Source organism: Bacillus rossius, assembly GCF_032445375.1.
Source record: "Bacillus rossius redtenbacheri isolate Brsri chromosome 9 unlocalized genomic scaffold, Brsri_v3 Brsri_v3_scf9_2, whole genome shotgun sequence".
Classification (NCBI taxonomy): Eukaryota; Metazoa; Arthropoda; class Insecta; order Phasmatodea; family Bacillidae; genus Bacillus; species Bacillus rossius.
The window spans coordinates 36,826,481-36,842,224 of NW_026962013.1; the positions used below are offsets into that span (position 1 = coordinate 36,826,481).

Genomic DNA, 15,744 nt, shown 5'->3' on the forward strand with positions numbered 1-15,744 from the left:
GCCCGGCCAAACAGGGCGATGGCTTCTCTTGCAGACAGCCGCCAGTTACAAGGGAACAATCACTAGCGCGAGTAAACTTTTTTTGCAGTCCAATGAGCGGTCGGATTTATTCGTGAAAAGTGCCAGCCCTTAGAATGTACTATTCTTAGAGACCGGAAAAATTCGCGGATTCATTTCACGGTATTCTAGAATCCAAACAAATGTATCTTTATATTGTTTCTGTGATTGACTCACAGTTTATCTGAAGGACTATGAGCCAATGGAAAACCTTCAACCAAAACAGTATCGAATCGCAAGCGTCCCAGTTGACAGGTGTCACGAGTCAATAGCCAATGAGCAGGTGGCATTTGCCTGAGTGTGTAGGGGTTTGTGGAGTATATCTTAGAGGTAATCGAAAGCGCGAATTTTTCCAGTCTCTAACTATTCGTGTTTCGTGCCTGAAAAAAAAAGATATCGATGATACACGAACATCTGATAATTAAGCACATCACAAATTGGCAACTCTCTTTATTTCTCGTACATCTTTGAAAGAACAGGGGAAAATAAACGTTTTTCCAACCCAAACAATAGAAAGTGTTCCAAAACGCGAGCTGAAACCAGCGTCCATGGCCGCCGAGGATTAAAATAGAGTATTTATAGCTTGAGCCGGAGACTGGCCTCTGATTGGCTCGCTGGTGACAGACGGATCCTGCAGACAGGCGCGCGGAGCGGGTGACGGCCGTTATTTCCGGCTGTCACGTGGCCAGCAGAACAGTGGAGGAATGGAGTAGGAAGGGGAGAGGTTAGGTAATTACCAGGGTTGCCAACAGGGCACGAGCAACGCCTGCCCCGCAACCCTTGTTTCTAAACGCGCGTTTCGTTGCCCACAGGAATGACAGCGAATAAACGTATCGCGTTATATTTTCAAATTACCAGACGCTCTCGGAAGCGATGTAACGGTATCCATAAATTATACCGTCGTTTTACATTGGTTGGATTATAAAATACGCGGGAAGTTTGGTTAACAGGCACTGTATAATTTTTTAAAATATAATTTTGAGTTTTGTATAATAAATGTATTTGCAACATCAGAACACAATAATTTGCTCATACCAAGGTTAGATGTTACAATTTCTGGCAAGTACTGGAAGACTCGCTCATGAATTTTTTTAAAAGTTATATATCTATACTAATATTATAAAGCTGAAGAGTTTGTTTGTTTGTTTGTTTGTTTGAACGCGCTAATCTCAGGAACCACTTGTCCGATTAAAAAAAATTCTTTCAGTGTTGTATAGTACATTTATCGAGGAAGGCTATAGGCTATATTATATTATCAATAACATTAGGGATTCATACTAAAAGTCCAATTTAGAATCAAATGCGTTGGAGGGGGTTAGATACAACATGCAGTACACGTATGAAGTGTGTGTTGACAATGCCGCAGGCGCATAGAAGTTTATTTCCTATTGCCTATTAACATTGTTGCCACGCACTAGATGCCTTATCATTCTTAATTTTCCCATAAAAGTAAAAAACACCCGTGTGATATTAACAACGAAGCAATCAGTACCCTCATAAGAGTTCAATTAGTATTTAAATATTTTTTATCACTTTAAATCGCAAACCTAAACTATTGTTTTTTTTCCTCTCTCTGTGTTTAATTTGTTTTTTTATTGCCTTTTTTTTCCAAGTATATATATTTTACAGACTTGACACTTCACAGTAATGTTCCTTATGTTACGCAGGATGACATTTTCCGAAAATTAGATCCCATGGGTGGTTAAAACCAGGCAACAGTTGGTACTTTGTCTGCATGAGAACAGGATTTTGCATTGTTCATGCCTTTTGCGTCTCCATGGCAACGGGCATCGCGCGGCAGTGGCGTACCCACAAGGAGGGGCATGTATAATGAGCGGCGCAAGAGTGATCTGCCTGTAGACTGCCGTAGCGAAGTACGGGTAAATCAGTTGTACGTTGCGTGCACGAGTCGGGAGGGAAACCATCGGTGCTATTCATTTTCTCTCCGGTACATTATACAGCATTGTAATAAATTTTCACTGTTTTTTTTTTAAATTTACCATTACTGTAAATGGGAGATGTGGCTTGGTTTTCTCTCCCCGCCCCCACCCCAATAATACTGTACTATGATTTAAAAACGTTTCTTTCAGAGAAAAGACAATTATTTTCGTTGTCATGACGTTGGTAACACGTGTATGAAACAGATGCTTTGTTTATACTGGGCATATCGTTCTACCATCTATTGAACTAACGTGACAACAACGACAAGTTCTCACACAAAAACCTTGGAGCTGTCCGGTATTAGTGTCTAGTGTGCGAGTTTCAGTTGCGGGGATTCGAAATGGCACTCCTACCTCTGGCGGCTCCGGTCACGAAGGATAGAAGAAGAAGGAAGAAGGAAAAAAGAAGAATTAGTTCGTTTGCGCCGAGCGCGGACGTGACTCACCTGTCCTTCCCGTGCGCATGCGCTCGGCAGAGGTCGTCGGAGACACGCGGGGGGAGGGAGCTCCCGGCTCAGGGACAGTCTGCAACAAGAAGAGAGTCGCGAGTTAGCGTCATGAGGAACAACCGCCTCGCTACATCACTTAACACGACGAGTGTGTCGGCAGTGTGCAGTGCCGTAGCGTCGCTTCACTGGCGCTTACCCGTGAATGAGGAGTGAATAAGTGATTAAATATAATATATTAATCCACATTTAAAGTTGATATGCAATATTTGATAATATAAAAGCTAAAACTTCTTTATTGCTAGTAGTGTTAGTCACGGCGATGACTCATCAGAAAGTAACCAAAATTGCAACGCTTAGGCGAGATGCGTTCGTTGACGCGGAGGGGGGCTATTATCGAGCGCTCCACTCCTCACTGTTGGACAAGAGTCAGTAAAGCGACGCTACAGCTCTGCATTTTGGAAGTGAAACTTCTTTGGGCGTGATGGGAGCAAAATTTTAAGGCCGAATTTTAATGCAGTGTTTGTCGAAACATTGTTGTGAAACGATATCTGACGCTAAAAGGTCGACGAATAGGTTGCGGACCGTGCAGAGAACTCGTTGAGCCTCGTTCCCTTGAGTGGGCTCCACATGGCGTGCGGCTCAGGTTGAACCCCGCCATGCTGCAGGGATAGGGACCCGCCTGCGCCTGACGCCATCAGACTTTGCTGACATCTAGTATGGGAGTATTTGGGCAGAGGGCAACACAATTATTTGTGGTTGTAAATATTTTAGAAAGGCATTACACGAATCCAGTTCAATTCTTGATCACTAGGCGCTCTTAGGATTAGAAAAATGACGTGAAATATATCTCTCCCCCACGACGCGATGTAGTCAACACAAGGAGCCTGCCAACTACGGTGCGAAAGGTGCCGTGTTAGAAGCATATATAAGGTACAGTTGTGCGTGGCTTTGCTTTGTGAGAAGTCGTTTGGCTTGTGGGTTATAGAGCCGTAGGAAGCGAAGATTTCTCTGACGTTTCGGTCGACCACGCAGTCGCCATCTTCAGGGTAGCATTTGTATGGCGACTGCGAGGTCGACCGAAACTTCGGGGAAATCTTTACCTCCACCACCTTTAGAACCCACAAGCCTAGCAGCTTTATACAATGGCCGCAAAAGCCTAATACCTTATTTATTTAGTTACCTAAAGTTAAGTGAAGTTCACTGACCTGCTTTCTTCCGACTACATAATCTACATAGTGCTAGTAAGAGAAATCATCTATTTCAAATAATATAAGATACTAATAGGATGACATACATTTACATACTCGGAATGCTTAATAATTTAGTTTCAGTGTTATCCGAGGTAAAGTAATTTTTTTTATATTAATGCATGATTCATATTTAGGCCAAAGCTTCGTTGTTCTTTTAGAAATACAGTTTTTTATCCATCTTGTTTGTTAATAAACAAAACAAGGTTCAAAGAGATGTACAAAATATATTGTTTCAACGTGATTTTTCAAATATGAAATACGAATACGAAAACATCCGCAAGTACAGTTCGGTGAAATCTGAACGTGTGGGACCGGACAACTGCCTCAGCGAACATTCTCTCTTGACGAGCGAGAGAGAAAGAGAGAGAGAGAGAGAGATAACAATGTGGCATTGTGGATCATATGCGTACATTTTTATACACCGCACATTTGGTTTTTCAATGGGCGTGGTTAATAGGGGAAGGGGAAGGGGGGGGGGGACCGGAAAACAAATTTCCACGATGGAACGAATCTGGCTGTCGCCACATCGCGCGCTCTCACCATAAAACAAAACTGCCGCGCTGGAAGAGCACAGAGAACAGCCCACAGGATTCACCGGTCGTGGCATTCCATTACAGCGGTGTATGGAGGCCCTAAACTTTATGAACGTGGGTAATTCGAGCCGGGATTTCATTTGCTTTTTTTTTTTCAGTCGAGGCGCGGCGCCAGCGAAGGAGACGTCGTTGCTGAGGTCTGCAAAAACAACGAGCGCTGCCTCAGAGGGATGATGGAAAGGGCTATGGCGGTAATATAATAATAACAAGCGCCAGGCGGAGGGGGGATGTAGGGTGGGCAATGAAACCACACACCCCTTCCGGGAGACCGGGAGAAAGGACGGTCGTATATAGTAGCGCCGGCGTTCGTAGGCTGGCCATATTACGAGCATGACATCGCGAGCTGTCACTGGCCGGCCGGGGGACAACTGCCTGTAATGCAGGAATATGTTAGAGTCAAAGTGGTGGGGGGAAATAACATTACAGCAAAACGTATTACGTTCTAAATTAAGATTCATTGTCTTAATAACTTGAACTTCAGTACAAGCTGCCACTGAGATGTTAATCTGTAATATGTAAAAAAAAAATATTCTTCTAAGTACTTTTCTACTATAAAAAATGCGTTTAATTCGTGCGTGCGTTAGATTTTTTTACAAATAAAAATTCCTGAAAATATACTTAACATATTGCAAATAAGTGATTTATGTTCGAACAAAAACATGTCATAAAATTAGGAAATTAAGCAATAAAAAGTGTTGCAAAGTTTAACACAGCAAATTAAAAACAAAATCTGTCTGTGTATTAGTTTTTTTTTGTTTCACGTAAAAACTATTGAATGTAGTTTTGGTTTTGTGCAAGCTTTGGCATCCGTTTTGAGAGCTCGCGTAGCGGCGAAACCGATGTTTTCAGGTTGTCTATAAACGGCATAATATGAAACTAACGGCTACTGTTTTATTAGTTTTCGAACCTTTGCAGTATTTTAGGGTGACGGCCTAACACAGTTAGCCCGTCGCAGACCTTTAACTGTATTTAGAAAATTTCATGTAACGTGTTAAAGGATGTTAGGTTTTTTTATGTGTACCAAACGGTTTCCCACTATTATAAATTGATAAGTTGTTTTGTTTTTTAAAAATAATAATAGCAGAAAATATACGTAACATATTGTAACATAGGGACGTCTGTACGTAAAAAAAGATAATTTCATAAAATTGGGAAATTAGGCAATAAAAAATGTTGCAAAGTTTAAAACAGCGATTTTTAAAAATTATTTTGTCTTTGTATTAGTTTATTTAGATTGACTCAAAAACTATTCAATGTATTTTTAACAAATTTAGATCGATAATGATACGTCACGAAAAAACGTTAAGTTACATTGTTTTCGCAATAACCTCACGTTTGTTTTCACATGCATCGCTTTAAAATTGTTCGGCGGAATTCCTAAGTTGCAAGAGGCGGGCGCAGATATTTATAAAATAAACTAATAGTTACCAACCTGGAGCCACATTCAGCTTATGCAACCTGGATGGGCTCGATATAGGGTTTGGGATTTTATCGTTTTCGTTACGTTTTTACTTTCGTTATTGATGGCAGAGTTAAAGGGTTCCAGATTTTATCGTATCAGGGCAATTTCAGCTGAAGCTGTGATTTTATTGGTAGAAGCTCTTAACACGAGGAACCAATAAAGAGCGTATTTTTGTGCGGTGTTTCTGGCAGCTGCCAATTACACAAGTGTAGCGTAAAAAACTTTACGGATATTACTTTTCCGCAGGAAAAAGTAATATTACGTTAAATGTATGTGAATGTTGCTTGGTTTTATATATATATATATATATATATATATATATATATATATATATATATATATATAGGCCTAATACATTGCAAGTTTTACAAGTTTTTGTAACATTTAGAGATTTCACTAACACGTAGAATAATTTATTTTTCTGATAACATCTCACCCAAATTATTCGTTGCAGATTTGCTAAGCTTATAGAAAATCTATAAGATAATTTTAAATTAATTAATCATATGTTACAAAAGTTATGAATTCTTACGTATTATGAATGATTACTACATCCATTGCACTTTCATTGTCCATTGCGAGTTAATAGTTACAGAGGCGCAAACAACTTAATCCTCTTAACTTAATTTTCAATGTTTTTCCTCTTTAAGGTTCAGAATCATTTTAATTACATCAGAAAAATCAAAATGTTTAATTAGGTTGTCACTATTACTTCTGAATAAATAAATACACGAGGCACTGTGCTATATAACACCCACTGCAGTATATTAGGCCTCATCTATTAGATATAAAAAGTGTAGTACTTGAGGCGAGTCGAGTGACTTAAAAGTAAACTTTTTGAACTAAAAAACTATAGTTTTGTGTAAATTCTACAGATGGAATTCTAATTGTAAGTCAATTAATTTTACGACCTGGTGGGAGTCAAATTTCCCTCATAGCGCGGCCGTAGGCAGAATTTTAATTTCATATATTTTTTAACAGACGCGACAAAAATTTCTGGCCTACCGAAATGGGGAGTTACTGCAGGTGTTGATTCAGATAATTGGATTTTATGACAGGTCTGCTGAAATTTGCGGCACTTCATTGTAATTACATTTAGAGCGAGTCCTCATACTGGCCGGTGTTTATTTCACGTGCTTCAGCGTATAACCAGTTTACAAAAAATACATTAGTATCTTACCCACGACACTAAGGCCGACTAACGATGTTGTGTCTGTCTTTAAAAATGAACAATTATCTTAGCCAGCTCTGTTTGGATAATATGACGAATGCATCTTGCTTGTAATATTAATACACTTTGTCTCAAAGTACTGACATGTATTATATCACTGCTATGTACAAAACTGAAGAAACCATTAAAACTGAATACTTCAAATCTGACTAAATATTTTTTCAGGTTAGTACTTTCTCGGCAAAAAAATCTTGTAATGGTGAAGTGATTGAAGTTTTATACCTGAATGTTATGGATTCGGAGTGTCTCCTAAAGCGTCTGGCAAGAGCATTATGTTTGTTATCGAAAACTACTTAAAACTCCACACCAACCCGAGGAAACCCTGAATAAATGCATTCGTTCAAGTCTTGGATATTACGGTATCTTGTAACTTTCACTATAAAACAAAGAATGAGTTAGTTTTCTTTTTATAAAAAAATAATGGTTAGGTTAAAACATTCTTTGAGGTTCAGAGTTATTAGGCCAAACTGTAGCCTATTAGATATGTTTTTAATACTTTGCCACATCATCTAATACAGCTTCTTAATCAATATTTTTCGTCTCAACGTTTAGGGCACTTGTCGAAATCAACTTTCGTGGGCTGGGGTTATAATTATGCCAGTTATATTCGCCGCGGGGAGAAAATTAATAATCTATCATTTACACCCAAGCGCTCAAATACTTTTGGCTAATAGTCGTAACAATATGTAGAAAAGCTTTGGAAAGATATGATTTATGACTTGTCATGCCACACATTAAGATGAATATCTCAAAACTGACGCGGTGAGATCACATAATAATGATGGATACAGACAGATACCTCTTCTTCTGCGTGCGAATCCAAAATTGTTGTGAGAACTCACATCAGAGCTGTCAACATCAGCTGATGTAAACAAGGCCATAAGCGTTGGTTAAAAAATCTTTTACTGAAACAGACACTTATTTTGTAAAACATATGAAATGCAACGTAGTAATTTAATGCGCAGAGCCTATTAAAATTATATAGCGAAGGAAATATCTAACATCACATTGAAACGCAGCCATACAGAGATCTTCGATGATTAATGATCTCAACAACGAACCACCTGAAATCATCATGACACGCGTTTCTCACATTGGCATCTGCAAATACGTGGACAGAACCGGCGAAATAAAAGGTGAACAGTAACAATAACTATAAAATATCGACTGATGTTTTGATTTTTTGATTTAAATCCTATTATCAATTATCATGTTTTCAACTGATGACCTTTACTACTCAGTTTCTAGTGAGCTTACAGAACATTGTTGCGCAGAGGCCGTGAAATAAAATTTATATTTCAACGCTGGTTAGCATATGGAATATGATAAGATTTAACTTAAAAATTTCCATAGCCTGGTAAGTTTATTGATATTGTATTGTATTGTATTTTAGCCCCGGGTGAAGGAAAGCCTATATCCATGGGCACGGAACATCTCCACTTCCCTTCTTGTGCGAGTTGTCGTCATCCGTTACTGGTCTGCCAGTGAGTGCACTATACTACACTATACTACACTATACTATGTGTCGTAATACGTCCAAAAAACTTCGGCTGCAGGTTCAGCACCAAAAAATTAGCAATTATTTTTATTGCCAAATATTTTAGGAAGTTTTTTTAAGACGGAACACGGAGCGTCTAGATATTACGAGGGACGTTCCGAAAGTAAGTTTCGTCTTTTTTTTTTTTGTGAAATAAACAATCACCATAAGAATCCACGCCCAATGCTGGTTCCACGACGGAAGCAGCGTCAGCGGAGCAGGACTGACGCATGCGCAGAGCGGCGAGGAAGAGAGAGTAGCAGCAGACCGGCGTGCCAGAGGTTATCCGAGCACAGATCACGAGGCAGACAGATGCTGACAAGATGGTCACCTATGGAAGTGCGTGCACTGAAAGCCGCACTCTCAGGATGTCACTTCCAAACAATGCTGAGGTGGAGCAGGCTGTGCGACAATTCCTTGCATCGCAGGGCACCGAGTTTCGCCAGAGTGGTTTCTTCAGATTGATTGCACGCTACGACAAACGTCTCAAAGTCGGTGGCGACTATGTCGGGAAAATAGTGCAAGATGTATAGTTTATGATGTAATTGTGTATTTTTTGGCAATAAAGTTTTGGCGTGAAAAAAAATTTACGAAAATTTACTTTTGGTAGGTCCCTCGTAATTAATTGAACAAATTTCTTAACACCACAGCAAAAATTGCCGATTTCGTAAAATTATTTCTTAAAAAAAATACGAAAATATAAAATGCATTTGAAAAAGTTACACTTTATTATTTTAAAAAAGTTATTTCATGAAATCCACAGGTTTAAGGTGACTGTAGAATTTTTACACACAAAAGTGTTATGTATTTGCAATAAGAAAATTCATCGTTAATTTCAAAGGCGTGTATCAGTTTGGGAAGCACTTTTGGCCATAAGTCGTACAAGTGCCTTTAACTTCATTTTATCAGGATTAATCAGGAGTGAAGTTTGTCGGTTGAACTGCGCATCACTCGGTAGGTAGAGACAGTCCACGCGCCTGGCGGTAAGGCGCAGGGCAGCACCCCGCAACACACCCGGGAGTCGCGTGCTGCCTGCTCCGCGAGGCGTACGGCAGTCGTGATCCCTCCACCTCTCCGTCGTTCCTTCTTCGCAACTTTCGGAAAACAAGAGTGTGGGATAACCGCTTCATCCAGGGGCGTATCAAGGGTTTCAATTTGCTTTGTGTGGCAAATATTTATAATAGCATATCATGGTTTGTTCAGAATATTTTATATATTACGCATAATCTAATATACACTACATGAATTAGAAAAAAAAATAAGTGTTACCAAAAATGTGAAGTGTCGTGCATCCAACGAGAGAGGTATATATAATCCACTGTCATACATTTCCCCTTCCACCTCCAAATCCCTGGCCTAAGAACTTGCCTAACCCCACACACATGTTCGCGCTGTGACTATATATAAACCAGCACCACAGGCAGAAAGACTCGTCTGGCGGATCTTAGAGGCGCAAAGACGTAAACTGGATTAATTGGCGTGGTTCGAATTTGTATCTGGTGCCAGATAGGTCACTTATTCATCTACGTTTGAAAAACTATTAATTTTAAATACTCATTAGGTATACGTTTGAAATATTCTGACTGGTGAGCCAAAGATTTCGGTTTCGGATCTCGGCCGGGTAGGGATTATTCACTTCCTTAAAATGTCCCCCCGGACGAAAAAGTCTACAAAAATAAACAGTTAATTCAAAACTGTAAACCACGTGGTTACAGGCTCTTGATGATAGATTTGTAATACAGGTTGGAGTTAAAAGGATTTTAAAAATCATCAAAAAACACCCATTAATTTGATAACTCTAATTCGAAGCAATTTACAATGGTTACATAAAGAATTCAAAATGAGTCATGAATAAAAACACAAAATAATAGAAACGTATAATTGTTGGATTAGCAGGTGGACACTTGCTACCGAGGCAGAGCCTCGCTGATGTAACAAGTGGGACCTTTCCTGCGGACAGGACTCGTCCCGCGCTTGAAGGGCATCGGTGGGGGGGGGGGGGGGGGGGAGAGGGGGGGAAGAGGGAGGGGGCATTTAATTTGATCCCTCGAGTATGGTGGAGGCCCTGGAGGGGAAGGCAGATAAACGGCGCGTTATTGAAAAATTGTGGATGAAACGCCAGGAATCCACTCAGGAATTCTAATATGGCAGAAGTCTCTGCTTCCTGCGAGCGAGAAGAGCAAGGCACCGCTTTCTTCCTCGTCATTTGTTGGCGACGGCGGGCTGCGAACCGCACCCTCCCCCCCCCCCCAGACACCCCACAGACAACCTCCACCCCCTCCCGGGAGCCCTTCGTCGTAATGGTGCGAGGCGACGCGTTCCCATTTGGAAGTCGAGTTAGTGGAAGGCGAGGGATATTAATTTTTAATGAGCCGGCGAGCGTTACAATAAATGTCCAATTAACGCGACTGTGCTTTGTCGCGCCGATTCCATGTTATACGTGAATAGCGTCGTCCATAAATGATAGAGATCATTAAATTTTTTATTTCTTCTCGGAAATCGTTAGGTTCTTCCCTTTTATTATCGATATAGAAGTGTTAAAAAATTGTTTCAACACTGTTAATATAATTTTAAAATCTTAATTCACACCCGTGTTATTCTTTAATGTTTATAAATGGTGATTTACAAACTTTAAATTTAATGCTTATTATTTTAAACAAAGTAAATTTTAATATAGTTTTCTAGTTTTTAATATTGCTAGAGGAAGTTAATACTACGATCTTAAAAAAATCCTAATATGTATCTTATATATAAAATTCTCGTGTCACAGTTTTCGTTGCCATACTCCTCCGAAACGGCTTGACCGATTTTGATGAAATTTTTTGTGCTTATCCGGTATCTATGAGAATCGGCCAACATCTATTTTTCATCCCCCTAAATGTTAGGGGTAGTCCACCCCTAAATTTTTTTTATTTCCAGTTTTTGGTAGGAAATCACCATGGCAACGGTTGTTGCTTTGTTGATGCTTCATTCGTCTCTATGGCAACGGCTATTTCATTGTTAGTGCAGTCCTCATCACCGTTGAAATTGTGCAAGTACTTTAAATATCAAAAATTGCCATACTCCTCCGAAACGGCTTGACCGATTTTGATGAAATTTTTTGTGCTTATCCGGTATCTATGAGAATCGGCCAACATCTATTTTTCATCCCCCTAAATGTTAGGGGTAGTCCACCCCTAAATTTTTTTTTTATTTTTTAGACAAAATTTTTAATTTCTATTTTTTTATGATACAACATACAAAAATACATACAATCCTCAATTTTCACCCTTCTACGATCAACCCTTATTTTTTAATAGCCATTTTAGTAATTTAATTATTTTTCCTCTCCGGTCGAAAACTGATCAATCGTCATTTAATTAGTTATCCCCGCCAGATGTCTACAGGTGTCACTTCTGACCCAGTAAACAGCACGGAGTATGGATGAGAACGAAGCCGGTCTCCTTTGGGGCTCGCAGCGGCTAGCAAAATAAAGGCGCTCATAACAGTTTTGTTCTTAACTTCGTCAATAGATAGAGTTAGTTGCCTTGAATTTAAACGCACCATCGTTTGATGCGTTTGTCATGTCTTTAATTTTCGTTTGTTTGTGCCGTATGCGTTCCTATACCATTCCTCCGATTGCGATGAAATTTTGGTGAGTTGTTATGCGCATGCCCGTGAAGGTTTCTGAGACGGTATAACTATTTTGCAATAGTTGGAGCACAAATCGTTTCAAAAAATTAGTTTATTTCATATTATAGAGCGGCACTTCGTCTGTTTTTGTTGTATAAATGCGCACGCATGACACAATTTATTTAAATATAAAAGAGAGACAGAGATAGAGTTTTATATATAGAGTGAGATAGAGGGACAGGGAGATAAGTTGAGATAGAGCGAGGTTTAGAGAATGAAATGGGTTAGATTAAAAGATATATAGATGTATAGAGCTATATAGAGATTTATATATAGAATAGATATAGTGTGAGGTATATATGTAAATATGTAGATATAAAGAGATAAATAGCGATAGAGAGATACATAGATATATATAAAGATGTAGATAGAGATAAATATATGTTTAGAGAGATGGATAGATGATTTGTATATGTGTAACTACTTCAAACATATTACAAAACAAAACTGAATGAGGCATTGCAACGCATGCTGAGCATTAGCTAAATAATGGAATTTTTCAATATTAGTAATCTCTTATTTTTAAGCTTTTTTCTATAGTTCTTTATAGAGTCTAGACTACATACAGACCACCAATTTTTAGATATATACAGGTAAATAACTATACACTGGCAGAACAACGTCTGTCGGGATCTGAAAGTGATATAAATTATTTTGCACACTTGACATTCAAATTAAGAAGACAATTACTAACTACGTCTGATTTCGAAAAAGGTCCCCTTCACCCTGTGTTCAGCTCGGGCAACGCCGTGTACTGCAGCTAGAAATTCCGTAGAAATAATTTATATGGCAAAACAACGTTTGCTGGGTCAGCTAGTATAAATATATAATTATTAAACTGTACCACAAATAATGCTTGCAATAAATACTATCAGAAGGATGAGTTTCATGTTAACCCAAAGTTTTATATTAATTCAGGCTTGCACAGTAGGTCTAGCCCAAAACGAAAATCTAACAAACAGCTTCCCAGATGGTCGTTGCGTTTACCTTCTTGTCTCGGGGGGGGGGGGGGGGGGGGGGGGACGACAACGTCTATCACGTGAAAATTTGAAAATTGAACGCAAATGGGAATGGCCTTTTGTGTGGATAGTAGCGGAAACATTTACTCAGAGTTATTAACACAGGAATAAACAAGAAAGACACTGAGAATTCTTTTGCGTTGGTTTATTCAGGTAGTCATCATTGCACATTCATTTATTTGACTGCGTTTTTATTAAACTCACATTGGAGGCGTGGTCTAAAACCCACTTCTGGTTTTTGAAACAGGGGTGTTTGTCACAGGCCTTGTGAGATAAGGTCTCTGTCACGTTATATAATGAGTTTGGTGTGTAGGTTTAACACATTTATCATTATTTCTCAAGTATTTAGTTGAGGGTGTGAATTAACCGTGATAAATAAATTTGCAAATTAAATGAACCTAACGTTGAGAACGAGTTTAGTCACGAACCTACCACAGAAATTATTTATATCCCTTCTAAGTTTTATTATAAATATGGTGGTATCCATTAGTATATTGTTATAAGATCGAAAATCTTAAGAAAATCAAACAAACCGGGGTTCAATAAAAATTAAGACAAAATCTAAATATTTGTTCATAAAATTGTGAAACGAAAATTACATCTATTGTTGAGCCTTTTTTCGTTTATAAACTTATTTAAAGGCTTAAAAGTTAAGCTACCAGAAATTATATGAGAATTCAAAGTAAATACAATTCATAACTTTTAATCGCTTAGAGTTATATTAGGTTTTTATGGTCTATACTTTTAAAATTATATTGCTGCAGTGCGAGGAAAGTGTTTGTTATCGCTCTTATTACAGTAGTGATATGCATAAAGTAATATTTTTTTTGTTAAATTGTTCCGTTTTATAATGCACATCGTGCATGTTCTCTTCTGGCGATACTTGAAACACATTTAATTCGAGGCCTAGACAGATTTTCGTATAGGAAAAGTGTTCACGCGCAGGAAAATGAGGTACTCTATAGGAAAGTGACGAAATAAAAATGTGATGACACTGTGGATTCACATTAAGACATTACAGGGAATTACCTTCCTTAATGACACACGCTAGTTTATATGATTAAGCTTGCAATCATTATTTACTCCTGACAATGCATTGCAACCGACGTAGCGTAGAAACGTTTCAAAGTACAGTCAACGCTACAAAATGTGTAGACCGAGTGGGGAATAGAAATACTCATACTTACTACAACGTTCGTCATAACAACATGAAAAGTCGTTAACAGATGATGTGTTTGTAACGAATGAACGACTACGTTTGATTCAGCGTTAGGGTGAAGACTTCCATGGTCGCATTGTCCCCATTTCAACACTTCACTTACCTTTAACGTTTGGCCCAGGCAACCTTTTAATAAAGTTACTGAGCTCATTAAAAATTAATATATAGTGGTTTTTATTAATGCAATTTTAATAAAAATATGCAAATGAAAAATTGCATAATTTTTAGCAGTGTATTAAGAATGTGCTTTGTGTGCCCTATTAGATTATTTCGTTTTCATTGCATTATATATTTTTAACCTTGACAATTATTTCGGTTGTCACACTATGTAAACGTAAATATTTTTGCATCTATTGTTTTGGCCAGATGTGTGCTAGACGTTCTTTTTCTATATATTCAAATAATATGTAAATATTTGTATATATAATTGTTGCGTGACAAGTTAGTTCGTCAACGTTAGTCCCATTTAAAGAATATTTTTCATTAGAGTCCAAAAAATATATATTTTTAAAACATTTCAAATTTTGAAATGGCGTAACTAAATCGCGAATTGCAGAAACACCAAAAGTTACAATTTTTGAAAGAAAAAAATTACATTTTTTAATATTTATACCAAGTCCTTTCAATTTGAGTAAAGAAAACGTCATACGACCAGCGATTGAAGTATTTTTCACTGCGGTTGTAAGTTACAGTGAATTGCAGAAACACCAAACCAAAAGCCCAGAAAATTCACGATTTTTTTTATGGAGAGAACAAAACTAAATCTTATTATATTGCTATACTAAAAAATGGCAAATATTTTGTAAGATGCACAGTTTAGTTTGCGCGGCTTTGAAAGATGAGCTCCAGCAGGCCCACGGCTCGAGCGCCCCAGCCGCGCCGCGACTGCGACTGCGACTGCGACTGCGACTGCGACTGCGACTGTGCCTCGCTCCTCCGCCGTCGCGGTTACGCAAAGACAAGCACAGAGCGGGAAAGCGGACTCAGGAATGTAATGAGATTTTAAATTGGGTGGCCGGTTATCTCCGGCGAGCGCCCGGCGAAGCGAAGAAACGTAATATCGCGCTATTACGCTTTATTGAATCCGCAACTCCTTGCCGCATCTCCCACAGATACCGCTGTCAAAGAACGCCTGATTTGCAAGCCAGAAATTTGTTTTTTGAGGACTTTAGTAGTTTAACTTTCGCTCTTATCTTGTTATCTCCGCTATTAGATACTTGCAAAATTCAATTTTTTTTTCCATTTGGCGACAGGTTAAGGGCCAAAAACATTTACGTTTTCCGTTTTTTATACCACATTATATTATATATCACAT

The 15,744-nt window shown here is 38.5% G+C and overlaps 1 protein-coding gene across 5 annotated transcripts in view; it reads right to left on the reverse strand.

The window, feature by feature from the left end:
- The window catches only part of LOC134543009 (Ig-like and fibronectin type-III domain-containing protein 1), a 547,890-nt gene that overhangs the window by 272,884 nt on the left and 259,262 nt on the right, over positions 1-15,744 (reverse strand). For 4 of the 5 annotated variants that reach the window (XM_063387679.1, XM_063387678.1, XM_063387681.1 and 1 more), the window contains one exon: positions 2,444-2,522. The exons of the other annotated variant lie outside the window; for it this stretch is intronic. The gene's annotated coding sequence lies outside the window, so the exon portion shown is untranslated. The remainder of the gene's footprint in view (positions 1-2,443; positions 2,523-15,744) is intronic. 5 annotated transcript variants of the gene reach the window in all.